The sequence below is a fragment of the Trichosurus vulpecula genome, chromosome 5 (genome assembly GCF_011100635.1).
Source record: "Trichosurus vulpecula isolate mTriVul1 chromosome 5, mTriVul1.pri, whole genome shotgun sequence".
Classification (NCBI taxonomy): Eukaryota; Metazoa; Chordata; class Mammalia; order Diprotodontia; family Phalangeridae; genus Trichosurus; species Trichosurus vulpecula.
The window spans coordinates 217452935-217469441 of NC_050577.1; positions in this window are offsets into that span (position 1 = coordinate 217452935).

Genomic DNA, 16507 nt, shown 5'->3' on the forward strand with positions numbered 1-16507 from the left:
GAACAACAACATCCAAAGGAGTGATGAAGCTGAATTTGGAAAAGACCAGCTCTGGCTTCGGCTAGCTGAGTGACCTTGGGCAAGTCACTTCACTTTCTCTGGGCATCAGTTTCCTGGTCAGTAAAAATAAGGGCATTTGACTAGATGACCCCATACTAAACCTACAATCCTATGGAGGGGACTTCTCTCAGCCTCAGTTTCTAATGGGCATGGAAATACATGTAGCACCGTATTTATTTATTATGGGAAAAAAGGGATTTACAAAATCAAAGTAGTATAAAATTATTATTATTAATTATTGTTATCATCCTTATTACTACTATTCTGGAAAACTCATCACACAAAAAAGACACTAAATTTTAAGGGGAAACTAGAAGCAGAGAATACCAACCAGAGACCCTCACACACTAAAAAAATAAAGTATAGGAACGTGACATTCCACAAATGTCCTCATTGAAAGTGATCTGTTGACATAATAATACTAAAACAACCTTGCAATTACAACAAAGTACTTTACCTCCATGTAGCAGACATGAGTCTGGCAACAAACCCTCAAGGGAAGAGTCAGTCCAGGGATGTTGGAGCCAAGGTTTGGGTTCAAATCCTGCTTCTGACAGCTACCTTAGAATAATCATTTAACATTCCTGAGCCTCAGGATTCTCACCTGTAAAAGGAAGGAGTAACTTCTAAAATCCCTTCTAAATCTGTGATCTTGGCCTCAGGTATTATTCTCACCATGTTAGCATTGGGGAAAGCAGAACTCAGACAGGACCTGTCTTCAACTCCTATTTTCCCTGTTTTCTTTACCAAGATGAAGATCTTTGGGCTAGGAAAAATAGAATAGAAATGGGTGGCAAGAAATTGAAACTCCAGACACATGACAGGATAATACGAGAATATCCATCTGCCCTCCCAGAATTCAATTCCCTTTCTTATCCTGGAAGAAACTCATTCTAGGATAATGAAATATCTTGTGAACGCCATTACACCAACCATATTGGATGACTTATTTTTAAAAAATATGAAAGGTGCCATGGGATTGAAGGTGGGGAGGGGTTGTCCCAATTTCTGGTCCCCCTTCCCGCAAAAAGGGTAATAAATAAGAAGGTACTTGAAATTATAAGAAAATAAGCTTGACCTCTTTCTGATAAAATTCTAGAGTATGTTATTAAGGGGATGGTTTATGAACTACTCTTGGGGAAAAGATGTCGAATTTTTTATTAATTTTTCACAAACATGTGCAATCAAAATTAGAAGGGAAGTAATTAACTGGGGGAAAATATTTGCAGTAAGTTTCTCTGATAAAGTTCTAATATCCAAGGTATTTAAGGAAATTATTCAAATTTATAAGATTAAGAGTCATTCCCCAATAGGTAAATAGTCAAAGGATATCACAAGTAGTTTTCAAAGGAAGGAATTCCAGTTATCAACAGCTATATGAAAAAAAAATGCTCCAAATCATTAATAAAAACGCAAATTAAAGCAACTCTGAGATTCGGTGTTATATGCATCATATTGGCAAAGATGACTCCCCAAAAAAGGCAAATGATAATTGTTGAAGAGATTGAGGGGAAAAAAGGCACACTAAGACACTGTTGGTAGAATTTTGAACTGGCACAGCCATTCTGGAATGCAATTTGAGACTCTGCCCTCCCAATTGATGTCAAACCTAAGCAAATACCCTGAAGAGAAAAAAAAGAGGAAGTGGAATTGGATGTCAAACCTAAGCAAATACCCCAAAGAGAAAAAAAAGAGGAAATGGAATTGGATGTCATGGCAAAGAACTAGCTAGAAATAAAGAAGTTGTCCTTAATAATAAATTCTGGCATTTGAATATAGTGGAATATTATTGCACCATAAGAAATCATAGAAGGGATGATTTCAAAGCAACCTGGGAAGAGTTCTATGAACTAACACAGAGTAAAGTGAGCAGAACCCTACAATATACAATAACAATGCTATGAAGAAAAGCGGCTTCAAATAGCTTAAGAACTGTGTTCGAAGCAATGATTAAACCTGATTCTAGAAAACTAACGCTGAAATATGGATACCCTACTGATAGAAATGGTGGAATCAAGGTGTAGAATGAAACTTAGATTTTCAGACACCCCAAGGTAGGGATTAGTTTTCCTGGACTGTGCATATTTATTGCAAGGCTTATGGTGGGGTTTTTCCACTTATAGAAGGGAAGGGTGGGAGTGGGAAGGATGGAGTAGTTAAAGAAAAAGAAAAGACCGCCAGGCAAGCATTTTTTTAGTGCATATTAAAAAACCAAAGGTCACAAAGAATCTTACGCTGCCTACAGAAGAGTTTTGAAAGCAGCATGTTGAATTGATTATATTTTGAAAAGAAGGTCCCTGGCCTGGACAAGTGTCCTTGGTCTTCAATAAATTTTAATTCTTCGTTGGAAAAAGCCATAGCTGGAATTCTTAATAAGACTGTAGATAATGAAGTTGCAAGGACCAAAAAAAAAAAAAAGCATTAGATGCAATTATCAGGTAGAGAGAGAGAGAGAGAGAGAGAGAGAGCAGGAAGGGATCCCAGAGACCGTGGGGCACAATTACCTTACTTTACAGGTAACGGGGCCAGGTTGTCCCAATATGGAGGCTACCTGTACGGGCGAGTTTTGTCCTGGGCATGCGCAGACCTCCCCACTTGAAGCATCCCATCCTCTAGTACGTGGGTGGTGGGTAGCTTCCTTTGATTGGCTGCATAGCCCGAAGAGGCAGCCTCTTTTAAAAGTGGCCAGCCTGAGTGTCTCTCCTGGGCACTCCTTACGCCTGGGTCCAGAGGATGGAGATCAGGGTGCCCTCACGGGGGTGGGGGTGGGGGCTTGCACAGAGCCAGTAAGAGGGGCAAGTCGCCTTCCCCTGCACCCTCTTGGGCTTGGGGAGAGTTTGTATTGTTCATGTTGGGGTGCGGGAGGATTCCCAAAGGCGGGGGGATTTGGAGCCACGGGGACCTTGGTAGGATGAGCCCAGCCTGGAAGCCGGGGGAGCCAGGGTGCAAACACAGGGGGAATTTTGAACCTAAAATTGGAGCTGTGTTCTATAGGAACAGAACGAAACTGCAAACCCAATTTCCTTCCTTCGCTGCTGGGACTGAGGCGGTATAAGGAGAGATGTGAGAATTATGCCTCCCACGTGTTGGGGGGGGTGAATGTGATTACACCTCTGGCGGTAAATATTCCTTTGTAAAAGCTAATCCAACTGTGTGAAGCTAAATGGAACGAGAGGGCAAGGGACCATGCCCTATTTGCGGGGGACATCCATTGGTGAAGGTTGGAGCCTAGACACCCCCAAACCTGGAAGAGTAGCAAAGAGCCTTGGAAGAAGGGTGACATGTAAAGTACCTGGCCTTCAGCCAGTGGGGCTAGGGCAGTCAGTGTTACATGCAGACTGGGGAGACTGAGGGACAGGGAGATGAAATGGTGGCTTGGCGAAGACCACAAAGGTATAATTTGAATCCAGGTTCTCTGACTCCAGGGCTAATGTTTTCTCCTGTCTACCACAAAGCAAAATACAAAACAAAACCCACCCAGAGATACATATGGGAATGTATATATATGTGTGTGTGTGTGTGTGTGTGTGTGTGTGTACTTACATACACATACACACATATATACATATACACGTATACATATTTACACATGCATATATACATACAGGTATATATGTGTATATATGTATGTATCTAGCTATATACATATAGATATAGTTATATCTTCAAAGGTGAAATTTACCTAAGACTGCCTCTCTTGGTGCCAGTGATAATACCACTACCTCCACTACCACCACTACCACCACCACCTCCATGTGATTGTTATTGACATCTTTCTACAAATCCCCAACAGATCCATCCAACGTACCAGTTGGATCTCTTTCCTTTGTTTCTTTTCCTATCTCTGAGGCACCAATTTGTCATTTGGGCTGTCCATCTGTTGATTCTTAACCTTGCTATGTAGTCCGTCCTTCTTTTCTGGCCATATCTTCCTTGACCATGTCTTTAATACACATTGTCCTGTCTACAGTCTAGTTTTGAACATCATGTGTCTTTTCATTTTAGTTTTGATTCTTCCAAGAGCCAATATCATGGTATGCAATGATATCACATCATGGGGATAATATTGACTGGCACTACCGGAATCAGAGGACTTAGAGCTGGAAGTGATTTTTATCACTTAGCAAACTTTGTAGATTAGGAAATTGAAGAATATTGAGGTTAAGTGCCTTGACCGAGACCACACAGCCAAGAGAAAGAACCAAGATTCAAAACCTGGTTCTCTTGACTGTGCAGCCAGTGCTCTTTGTACTGTGGCATCAGTTTGAGATCATTAAAGGCACTGTACCTTTTCCCAAATGTAATCTAACCCAGTCTCTTTCTGTTATTCAATTCAAACCACTGCTCATTTTCCATCTATAGTACCAGTCCAAGTTATGTACCAATAAATTTATTCAATGGAATGCCCATCCAACTACATGATATAATCTGAAAAATATACATTTTTTCATCCACTTTGTTTTTGCAATGTGGATGGTTAAAGAGTACTATAGATTTAACTTTCTTGTAATTATAGATTTCAAAGAAGCTTTGTTGTATTCCAGGGCTTGATGCTATTAGTAGTACATTAGCAACATGACATTTATTAGGGACAAATGTAAAGTTTTGGACTTGTGTTAAGAAAATAAATAAAACTAAGGGATAAATGACTTAAATACAGTTCATCTCAAAAAGACCTGGGGAATTTAAGGGACCCCAAGTTCAAAATGAATCAGCAGTGTGATGGGCTGCCAAAATATTAAAATTAAAATGAAGGCAATCTCAAGCTGCATTAACAGAAGTATAGTGTGAGAATAAAGAAGATAAAACTTTGCTATTTTCACCCACCACAAGTTTATGGTACACAGCCTTATGTGGGCCTGTGACTTTGGGGGAAGGGAATTCCTCCATCTCCCATCTTCCCATCTTCAAGCTTGCTGCCCTGCCTGGCTTGAGCACATCTCTTCCTGACTGCTCTGCATCTCATAGAATCTCTTCCTTCCAGAAGAAAGAATCATCTTCTACATGAAGACGTTCCTGGTCCCCCCATCGGCTAGTGCCCTCCCTTTTTCTGCCTGGATGTCCTGCCCAGCACCTCAAACTCAACATAGCCCAAACTATGCTTATTATCTTTCCCTCAAAAATCTCCTTCTAAAGTAGCCTCTGTAAGTAATACCACTGTCGACTCAGTGTGCCATGTTTGAATTCAGGCTACTCTTTCCTCTCTCCTCTCCATACACAACCAATTGCCATAGTTCTGAAGATGGTCTCTCCAGAGATCTTCATCTCTGGAATTCATCCCTTCCCCTCTGTTTCCTAGGCCACCACACCCTAATATAATACCTCATTATTATCCCACTGAGAGGTCTTTCCCCTGTATTGTCTCCCTTACACAGGATGCAACAGGATGATGCAGTAGAAAGGACAGTCAGTGAACTTGCAACCACAGGACCTGAGTTCAAATTCCAATTCTACCACTTTCTTAGTATCTCTGTGACCTTGGTTATGGCCTTGGGCCTTCCATGTTTTCTTGAGAGGGTTGGCTTTCTGTTCTATATCCAAGACCCTACTCCATCCCTGAGATAACTGCCAGGCTAATCTTTCTGATGCATAGATTTTGTCATATCTGTCCTCTGTAATAGCTCCCTGTAGCTACTGAATGAAATTCAACCTCCTTAAGCATGGCAATTAAGCCTTCTATAATAGAGCGGTAGCCTGCTCCTCCAGCATTCACCTTTCCAAGTACTTTGGCCAAAATGGATTAAGTTACCTGACCCATGATATCCATCCCAATCTTGACTTCCCACCTATATCTCAGAGACAACTGAGAATCATAGATGCAGATCTAGAAGGAGTCTTAAACCATGTAGTCCAATTCCCTCATTTTTCATATGTGGAAGCTGAAGCAGGAAGGAGGTTAATTCAACCAAGTGGGATTGAACCCAGATCACCTGATTTCAGAGACCGTGCTCTTTCTACTGTACAAAGTAGATGGAAGTGATACATGAGCTCTTCATTAAAAGATGGCTGGTGGAATCACTTCATGGCATAAGAGGTTGGACTGAATGTATTCTAGGATTCCTTCTAATTCTGAAATTCAATGATTGAATGTTATCCCTTCCCCCCCCCCCCCCCCCCCCCGCACCTAATCCCACCACATACACACAGACCATGAGAGGTGAGGGAAATGACTCATTCAAGCACTCATAACATGAAAGTAGAGTACTCAGAAGTGATAAGGCCACCAGAATCATGGCACAAGATGGTAGATGACTTTGAATGCCAGGCTTAGTCAAAAAGCATTGATTTATTAAGCATTCGCCACGTGCCAGTCACTGTGCTAAGTACCAAGGATACAGAGGGCAGCAAAAACATTCTAATGGGGAAGACAACCTGCAAACAACTTTATATGTATCAAATAAATGCAGGAGAGAGGGTCATCAGAAGAAAGGCTCTATCATTAAGGGAAAATGGGAAGGTTTCTTGTGATAGAATTTTAGGAAGGCAGGATTTTGGTGAAATTTGAAGGAAGATGGGGAAGCCGAAAAGGTAGAGGTGAGGAGAGATACCATCCCAGAAATCTAGTCCTACCATCCTGGATCAAAGAACTAGCTCTGAATGGGACTAACTAACACAAAGGGACCAGAGGAGGAAAAGATGCAGGATAGGGGAGTACTTGAGCATGCTTGGGGTGGTGTTCAAAGCCATACAGATTGCTGATGGTCGATACCTAGACATCATAGTGCATAGGGTGATAGACTTGGAGTCCTGAAGACATGAGTTCAAATCCTGCCTCACACATTCACCAGCTATGTGACCTGGGGCAAGTTGCTTCATCCCATCATATATGCATATATATGTATTTCTTGTTGTTGAGTCTTTTCAGTTGTGTCTGACTCTTCATGACTCCATTTGAGGTTTTCTTGGCAGAGATACTGAAGTGATTTACCATTTCCTTCTCCAGCTCATTTTGCAGATGAGGAAACTGAAGCAAACAGGAGTAAGAGACTTGCCCAGGGTCACACAGCTAGTGCCTGAAGGGGGATTTGAGCTCAGGAAGAGTTTTCCTGATTCTAAGCCCAATGCTCTATGCACTATGGCGCCACCTAGCTGCCCCATGTATATGTATACACATACACATTTGTATGTATGTATGTGTGTATTGATAGATGATACATTGATAATATATGTTGTACATATTTTCTCTACAAATAGAATATAAACTCCTTAAGGGCAAGAATTATTTCTTTTTGGTCACTGTATTCCCAGCACCTGGCACAATAAGTACTCTGTAAATGCTTGCTGAATTGACTTTCCATATTCATCTGGACCAGTTCCCCCAATTATAATTTTCCTTTTCATTTGAAACCAGTTCAAAAATCAAGTAAGCCTACCTAAAGCACAGTGCATTTATTGGATTAAGTACAAAATCCAACTAGGTGCAACACCCCTCATGGAGTTTAATTAAATAATTAAGAAAACTTAATTATTCTAGGTCATACTTATACTCAGGGTTGTACTGGTAAATGTATAACAACCAACTCTTTGGAAAAAATGTACCTTTAACACACTTTTAAGTTTAATTTGCATTAAATTTTTCTCTCCATCACTTTCTTACCTTAAATTAAAAAAAAAACCAATAAATCAATCCCTGGTTCATAGCATTTGCTGATTTCTGAGGTGTAAAAGCTTGCACCAATAATTTAACAATCAGCTCTCGTCAGAAGTCACTCCAGCATAGCACTGTATCTTACCTCCAAATATATTCACCAAAGAATGGCCCCTTGGGCTGACTTAGTCTGCAGATGACTCAGGGCTTAATCAACTAAAGTTATAACAGAACTGAGTTTGGAGGAACAGCTGTTTTAATCAAAGAAAATGTCACTGTTCTAGATGTCATGAGAGAATAATTGTCCATTAAGTAACCTCTCTAATGTCAGCAATGTGGCACAGAATCATTTTATAGGCTGGGGGGAGGGAAGGAGACTTACCTGCTTAGGCATAACTGTCTAATAAAGTGCCAGCGCTCCTCACCTCAGTGGACATTCACACACAGCCATAATAATTACTTACAGGTGCGTTTCCTGACCACTGTTTTCCCAACAAACCTATAAATTGACTTGATCCTACATATTCTGGGCAGTTCAGTGACAGATCCCAATTACTTCACTGTTACCATAGTAACTAACAGACCACCTAGGGAAGGGTGAGGAGGGAGGCATAAAGATGAAAATCAGAGAAAAACACTCCAAATGGTCATTAATGGGTAAGCCTTGGAGTGCAATGAAATGCTAATTGACACCTTTGGGAGTTGGTCTTGCTGTATCCCATCCCTTAGGAATGAAGATGAGGATGCGCATGGAGATGGGAATGGGGGGAGGGGGAAGGGCAGGACTCCATGAGTGCCATCCTGGTCTTCTAAAACAAGTGACAGCTAAAACTTTATAAGCACTTCCTCCTAAGCCTTGCAATGTGTAGCTCTCTCTTATTTGGATTTTTCTCTTTTGTTTTTCATTTCCTCTGCTTCTCCTCCTGCCCACCCCCCACCCCCCCACCTTCTGAACACATTAGTTACTATGGAAACATTGGTGTGAATGTCAGAAGAGACTGCCCAGAAGGAAGAGCTGTCTAAAGTCAATTTATAGAATGGCTTGACATGCGTTTCATGTTTGGGGAATCTGGAGACTTTGAAATATTCATGACCAGTATGTGGGTGGGTGGGTGTTATCTATGGCTTCAAAATATTTTTGGTGTAAGCAAAGGAATCATGCCAAGGATTCTTTTCTAGAAGAAGGGGGGAAAATAAACAGTGGCCTTGTTGGGAATTTGGAATCCAATTGATTATCAGTCAGCCTCGTGGATAATGCTTGCCTTCTAAGTTTTTCATGTGAATTTGAATGGCTATTCGGGTGCATGTGAATCTTTCAAGTAGAAAGAAATAAATGCTTTGGAGAGAATGATACTTGACACTTAAAAAAATAAATTTTATTGATATTTTGATCTGTCAGAATATATCCCCCCCATCTCCTCCAACCCAAAGAACTGAGCCTCATAATAAAGAATAAATAAAAGATATAAGATAGATAGATAAAAGAAGAAATGAAAAAGAAGAAAAAGTAAATAAAAAATCAGAGGATAAAACATTTCAGCAAAACCAACACATCGACACATGTCTGCCACAACATGCAGTATTCTAAAGCCATCATCCCCCACCCCTGTAGAGAAGTGATTGGAGGTGCCTTTTCCTATGGCTTCTTTGGGGCTAAGCTTGGTCATTGCATTTTTGCCACCTTCAAGGTTGTTTATTATTGTTATTCTTCTCCTTTTCTTTAAGTAATTGTTGTGTCTGTTGTTTCACCGGGTTGTACTTCATTTATCCAGGTGACCCAGTGGAGGAAGTCAGGAAGACCTGAGTTCAAATCCGGCCCCAGACACTTCCTAGCTGTGTGACTCTGGGCAAGTCACTTAACCCTGTTTGCCTCAGTTTCCTCATCTAGAAAATGAGCTGGAGAAGGAAATGACAAACCTCTCCAGTATGTCTGCCAAGCAGACTCCAAGTGGGGTCACAAAGAGCTGGACATGAATGAAAAATGACTAAATGACAAAAACTTCTTTCACTTTGTATCAGTTCATAGAAATCTTTCCCTGGTTTATTTTTTAATATGTCATCTGAAAATCAACTAAAAATGAAAACAAAGGATACTTTTAAGCTCCTTGTGGGCAGTCACAACCAACCAATATGCATTCATTCATTAAGCATTTACTATGTGTTATACACTGTGTTAAACCCTGGGCTTACAAACAAAGGCAAAAACAGGCATCAGACACAAAAAACAAATGTTTGTTGAATTCAGTAGAATTATAGGACACAGAGAAATTCAAATGTGATTACTGTAAGAATTCATACCCTCCTTTGATGAGTTTGGATGTTAGCAAGTGCGAAAGCTGGCCCTCTTCCCTGTGTTGCGGGGGGCCAAGAATCCATGACCTAGTGAACCAGTCTTGGGATAAACCACCAGCCATGCTTATGGAGGCAGATCATTAGGCAGTTGGCAGTTGGTAGCTGGGCCCATGTCGGTAGAATTTGTCAGAGCATGTTCCCATGATGGCATGGACTTCCAGAGCCTCCACAACACAATGAGACGTATGGAAGACTTTTAACTAGAAGGCAAAAAGAAATCCAAATTGAATTTATCAGATGATAGACTTGGAGCTGTCAGTTTTGAGCAAGGAAAGGTACTTTTTAAAATGTTCCTCAAAAAAAAAAAAGCCTAGCTTGTAAGAACCATGAAAAAAGGAGGATGAACTGTTCGTTCAGGGGGCAACATTCATCTTGCATCTGAGAAGAGCTTCAGCTAAAGTCATGTCCAGGACGGTAAGAAGAGGCCAGGATCATGGCCTGATTACCAACACCAAGTATGAGACCAAAGGCAGCCAAGGGCAAGGTGCTGCACTCAGGCTGACCAGAACACATGGCTAAACTGCCGAGCTGTGGATCCCCAGGTCTGTTAAATGAGCCAAAGAAGGTACGGCATGGCAGAGTGGAAAGGAGGGACATTAGAGGCCATCTAATCCAACCTCCTTTCTGACTTAGGAGTCAGAAATTCAACAACATAGAGACAGGAACTCAAATTCATGTAGTCCTTATGGAGCAATTTCCTTCAAGGGTGGTCACCCCCATTTTCCAGATGAAGAAACTGAGGCTCAGAAAGGTGTCAAAGGTCATGCCCAGCTGGTATCATCCCTAGTTTTATCCCTAATAAGATCAAATAAACTCTCTAGTCAACAAAGAATTTGTGATACCACAGTGGAGTCTATATTCAGACTGCTGCAATTATTAGGAAGTTAGGGTGTATGTTTTGCCAGGCCACGGAGACCTGGCTTCAAGTCCGACATCTGATAATCCTGGCACCATGACCCTGGGCGAGCCATTTAACCTCTTAGTATTAAATGTAATTCTCTAAGACTCCAAGTTTCAGAGGGAATGCTGAATTGTGATTCCTATCACAATAATAATAGTTATAACAGAGTGACCATTTATTAATTAAACAATTTAATTAATTTAATCAATTCATTATCATTTATTAATAATAGTAGGCTAACATTGTTACAGCCCTTTAAAGTTTGCAAAGCACTTAACCTGTATCAGTTGTCTCCTTTGACCCTCACAACAACCCTGCGAGGTCGGTGTCATTATTATCCCCACTTTACAGATGAGGAAACCGAGGTGGAGTGACTTAGCCAGGGTCACAGAGCTAGTCAGAGGTAGGACTGGAACTCAGGTCTTCTTATCTTCAACAATAAAACAAATCACAGATCTGATTTTTTTTAAAACAGGGTCTCTATTGAACAGAATTTGCCTACTTGTAATTTCACCTATTAGCCTTCTATCTCTTCTCTAAATCCAAGCAAACAAAATTAATCTCTCTTGTACACTGGCCGGCACTTCAAGTTACCGAAGACAGTTAACGTGAGAACGGAAGCACTGGACAGAGGGCCCAGCCTGGAATCAGAAAGGCCTGAGTTCAAATGCAGCCTTAGATACCTTCTAGCTGTGTGACCCTGGGCAAGTCACTTAACCCTGTTTGCCTCAGTTTCCTCATCTGTAAAATGAGCTGGAAAAGGAAATGGCAAACCACTCCATCATCTGTGCCAAGAAAACCTCAAATGTGGTCATGAAGGATCAGACACACTGAAAGATGACGGAACAACAACAAAACATGAGAGTGAAAAATAAGTTGAAAGAGCTCCAGATCGGTCAAGAATATTAGCTCTTCTCCTTATTACCTGCGTGACCTTGGGAAACTCCCATCCATTCTCTAGGCCTTCAGCTCTCTCCTGGCAGGAAGTACGGTAATGTAGGAGGCCAAGAGGTACAACGGAAAGGACAGTGGCTCTGGAGTCAGAAGGTTGGAGTTCGAATTTGACACTCTTTGGGCCTCAGCTTCCTCCCCTGTAAAATGAGAGGGGCTGAACTAGAAGGCCTTTGAGGTTCCTTCCTGATCTACATTGATGATCCTATTAAACATTAAATGAGAGGGTTCCAGCTCTAACTCAATGATCCCCTTCGCCCCTAACATTCCATGTGTCTTCTCTTCTACAGGACAAGCATGTCCAGTTATTTTAACAGTCTCACGTTATTGGATTTGGAATCCGCTTATGCACTGGTTATGACATTTTCTGCCATTGAATCCTATTTGCTCCATGCTGTTAAACGACCACGGCGTTGTTTCCTAACTGCTCAGGTGATGCTCCACTGTATCCCGGGATGTATCTGTCAAGTGCAGGACTTGGCAGATTGTTCTTTCTGCCCAAGTGATCAGGTACCTGGACCTAGATAAAAACTGGCAACTCCCTAAAAATCCAATAGGCCTTGAAGTTAGAATATGGGAATCCTAGAATTCAGAGCTAGAAGGGACCCTAGCGATCATCTAGAACAGGGATTTGATTCTTAACTTGGGGGCATGAACTTGTTTACATATATATATATATATATATATATATATATATATACACACACACATATATATATAACATGTATATATGCATGTGTGTATATATGTACACATGTATATATATGATAAGATATATTATACACACACACACATATATATGGCCTGTGGGTATGTATACCTATTTATACACATATACATATATATAATTTAAATATATAATATATATAATTTATATAAATAATATATATATAATTCATATATAACCAGTATTTTGTTGTTGAGTCATTTTAGTCATGTCTGACTTTCTGCGATGCCATTTGGAAATTTCTTGGCAAATATACTGAAGCGTTTTTGCCATTTCTTTCCCCCACTCATTTTACAGATGAGGAAACTGAGATCAACAGAGTTAAGTGACTTGCCCAGGATCATACAGCTAGTTAAGTATTTGAGACAGGATTTGAACTCAAGAGGATGAATCTTCCTGACTCTGAAGCCAGGGCTCTATCCACTATACCACCTAGCTGATATAACTAATATATATGCATACACACACACACACACACACACACACACACACACACACACACACATATATATATATAAACCAATTTATATAGGTTTTATGTATAACTAACTTGTTTATATAACCAATTATATTGAAACACAGTTTTCCATATAAATATATGTATATATTGATATATAGTGATATGTAATTACATAAAATAGATATATATCATTATATATCAATACATGGATATAGTCATATATATAATATACTGATGTATTTTTATATAGATAGATATATTACAAAGGAAATTATACTGAAACAATCAATATATAGGTATATATTGATATTGATGTATTGTATATATATATACTATATGTGACTATATATATAAAATTTGGTGTGTGTATATAGTGATATATATAGTAATCTATAGATACATAGTGAGTATATATATCTATCTATATCACTATATATTTACATACATACACATATATATTGACAACTGTGTTTCAATATAATTGGCTTCCTTTGTAATCTTATGTATTTTGTTTTATGTATTTAGAAGCATTATTCTGAGAAGGGCTACATAGGCTTTGCCAAAGCTTCCATGACACACACGAAAAAGGTTAAAACCCCTGATTCTAGTTCAACCCCTTCATTTTACAGATGGGGAAACTGAGTCCTGGGGGGGGAGAAATCACTTGAGCAGGGTCACATAACCAGTAAATAGCAAAGCTGAGACTCAAGAATGGGTCCTCTGTGCCAAATTCAGCCGTCTTTCCTCTGCAACAAGCTATATAGTAGTATTAAAGCTAGGTGTCTCTGTGCCTTTTGATGTTTGGCAAAACAGCTTAAGATCCGAAGGGAAGAATACACAGGACCAAAAAGTCACTGAGCTATCAGGGTCTCCAATATGCTTTTCTTTGATTGCTCAGACCCTGTGTTTTTTGGCATTTGCTGGGAGATGCTGGCTTTTAGCAGTGAACAGGTTGATCTGGGATAAAGGAAAGAGCAGATGTAAGAACATAGCAGATGTACTGATCCAAATGGCAGCGGGAAATGAACAAGCCAGAGAGCACATTGACTGGGGAATATCCAAAAGGAGATTGAAGTAAAACAGACAATCTTTGTCTATTGCCATGAGATGCTTCTGGAATCTGGACAGTAAAGCAGATTACTGAGAAGTAGAGGGAGGGGGGTAGAGAAGAAGGAAGTAAGGAAGGAAGGAAGGAAGGAAGGAAGGAAGGAAGAGAGGGAGGGGGGTAGAGAAGAAGGAAGGAAGGAAGGAAGGAAGGAAGAAAGGAAGGAAGGAAGGAAGGAAGGAAGGAAGGAAGGAAGGAAGGAAGGAAGGAAGGAAGGAAGGAAGGAAGGAAGGAAGAGAGAGAGGGAGAGAGGGAGGGAGCCAATGGAAGGAATGGAATTGTCTAAGATGGATGGGGTCCCCCAAGGGACTGCCCATTGAGTTGGGTTAGGTGGAGCTGTTTGTCCAGGACTGATAAGTAGAACTTAATTAAAGCTATTAAACCTAAATATACAGAGTAGCAACTCATAATTGAAGGGCACCCCTTGTCTACCCAACTAATCACCTGGTAGAACCAGCTGAGAGAAGGGAGGGAGCAGACTAGGTCCAGAATGTCATGTGCATCCCTTATCCAGGGCTCGGAAATCAAGCATGAGCTCAGCTGGTACAGGTCAGACAAGTGGTCAGTGGCTGGATCTAAACAGTTTTCATCATGGCCTATATATAGACTTCCTCAGTTCTGGTGCATGATGTTTGCAGGCTCTAAATGGATCAGCATGACCCACAAGCCCAGAGGGGTTGGATGGCATAGTAGGCAGGCCACAGACCTTGGAGTTAGGAAAATCTTGGTCCAAATCACAGCTCAGACACTTACTAGCTGTGTAACCCTGGGCAAGTCAGTTCATCTGTAAAATGAGAGTCATTGGACTTGGTGGCCTCCAAGGTCCCTCCCTACACCCATATAATCTCAGGGTAGTAGGGTAGGGTATGGTAGCCAACTAGTCTGATCTACACATGGACAACAACTCCCTTTCTATCTTTTCCATTCTGTCTGAGGCTTAATCATCTCTGGTGATGCACATCCCCACATTCTGAGTATCTTACCCATTCCACTTTTGGGCAGCTCTAAATGTTGGCAAACTTTTCCTTACATTTATGTGAATTTTGCCTCTGTGATTTTTATCCATGAGTCCTAGCTTTGCCTTTTGGGGCCAAACAGAACAAATCTCATTCTTCTCTTCCCAAGGGTCATCTCTGTGTCACTTACAGATTTGATAAGCATATTTATCTGGGATTTTATTGAAGTCATTAAAAACTATTAAATAGATCAGTGCCAAGGACAGACTTCTGGAGCACTCTACCAGTTGCTACTTTGGGGGTTCAGTCATTCAGTCAATTTCAATCTACCTTACCAGAATGTTGTCTAGTTCATTTCTCCCATGTTGTCTACCAGAACGTCAGACTTGTCAGAGATGGCTACCTTCCAAGGATTCCATCATTTCTACCTTGGCAATTAGTTCCTACGTATTGGTCAGAATCAGGTCAGATAAAGACAAATGGTTTACTGTATCACTTCTAATTTTTAATAAAGACAGAGAGAGAGACAGAATTATTTCCTATTCTTAATGCCAACCTAGTTACATCCTGCCTTCTTCCTAGGCTTGTGATCTTTTTCCTAAACCCTTTATCCATTTCCTCCTTCTGGCTGGGTGATTCCATGCAAGTACCAAAGGATCATACATTTATAGGATCATATATGAATCTGGTGAAACCTATGGACTTCTTCTCAGGATAATGGTTTTTAATTCATGAAATAAAATAAATAGGTTTACAATTATATTGAAATAAAGATGTAAGCTCTTTTTCCAGTCCCAGTTTGTGGACTCCCTGAAAGAAGACTTCCCTGGAGAAGGAAATAGCAAAGTACTCCAGTGTCTCTGCCAAGAAAACACCAAATGAGATCATAAAGGGTCAGAAATGACTGAAAAATAACTCTGTGTATCTTTGTCATTCAACTTGTTCCAAACCCACTGTACCATTGTCTAATGCACTACGCTAGATGGTCTCTGAGGTCCCTCCAGCTCTAGTTTTATCTCTATAGGCAGTCTTCCAGTGAAGGAGCTACCTTTACCAATATGTGGTCTTAGGTTTACAAGGGTTCTTAACCTAGGATCCAGGAACATTTTAACTCAATAACTGGATTTCCATATAATTTGCTTCCTTTCTAATCTTACCTGTTTTATTTTATGCCTTTAAAAGCATCGTTCTGAGAAGGGGTCAGTGAGTTTCAATAGACTGCCTGAGAGGTCCAAAATACAAAAAAAGATTAAGAATTCTTCGGAGAAAACCTGGAGTGTTGGTGACTTGCCCAGGTGGTACAACTAGCGTGTGTTGGATGCAGGATTCAAACTCAGGTTGGCCTGACTCCCAAGGCCATGTCTCAAGTGCCAAGCTGCCTCTTTATAAAATAACAAGTACAGACTA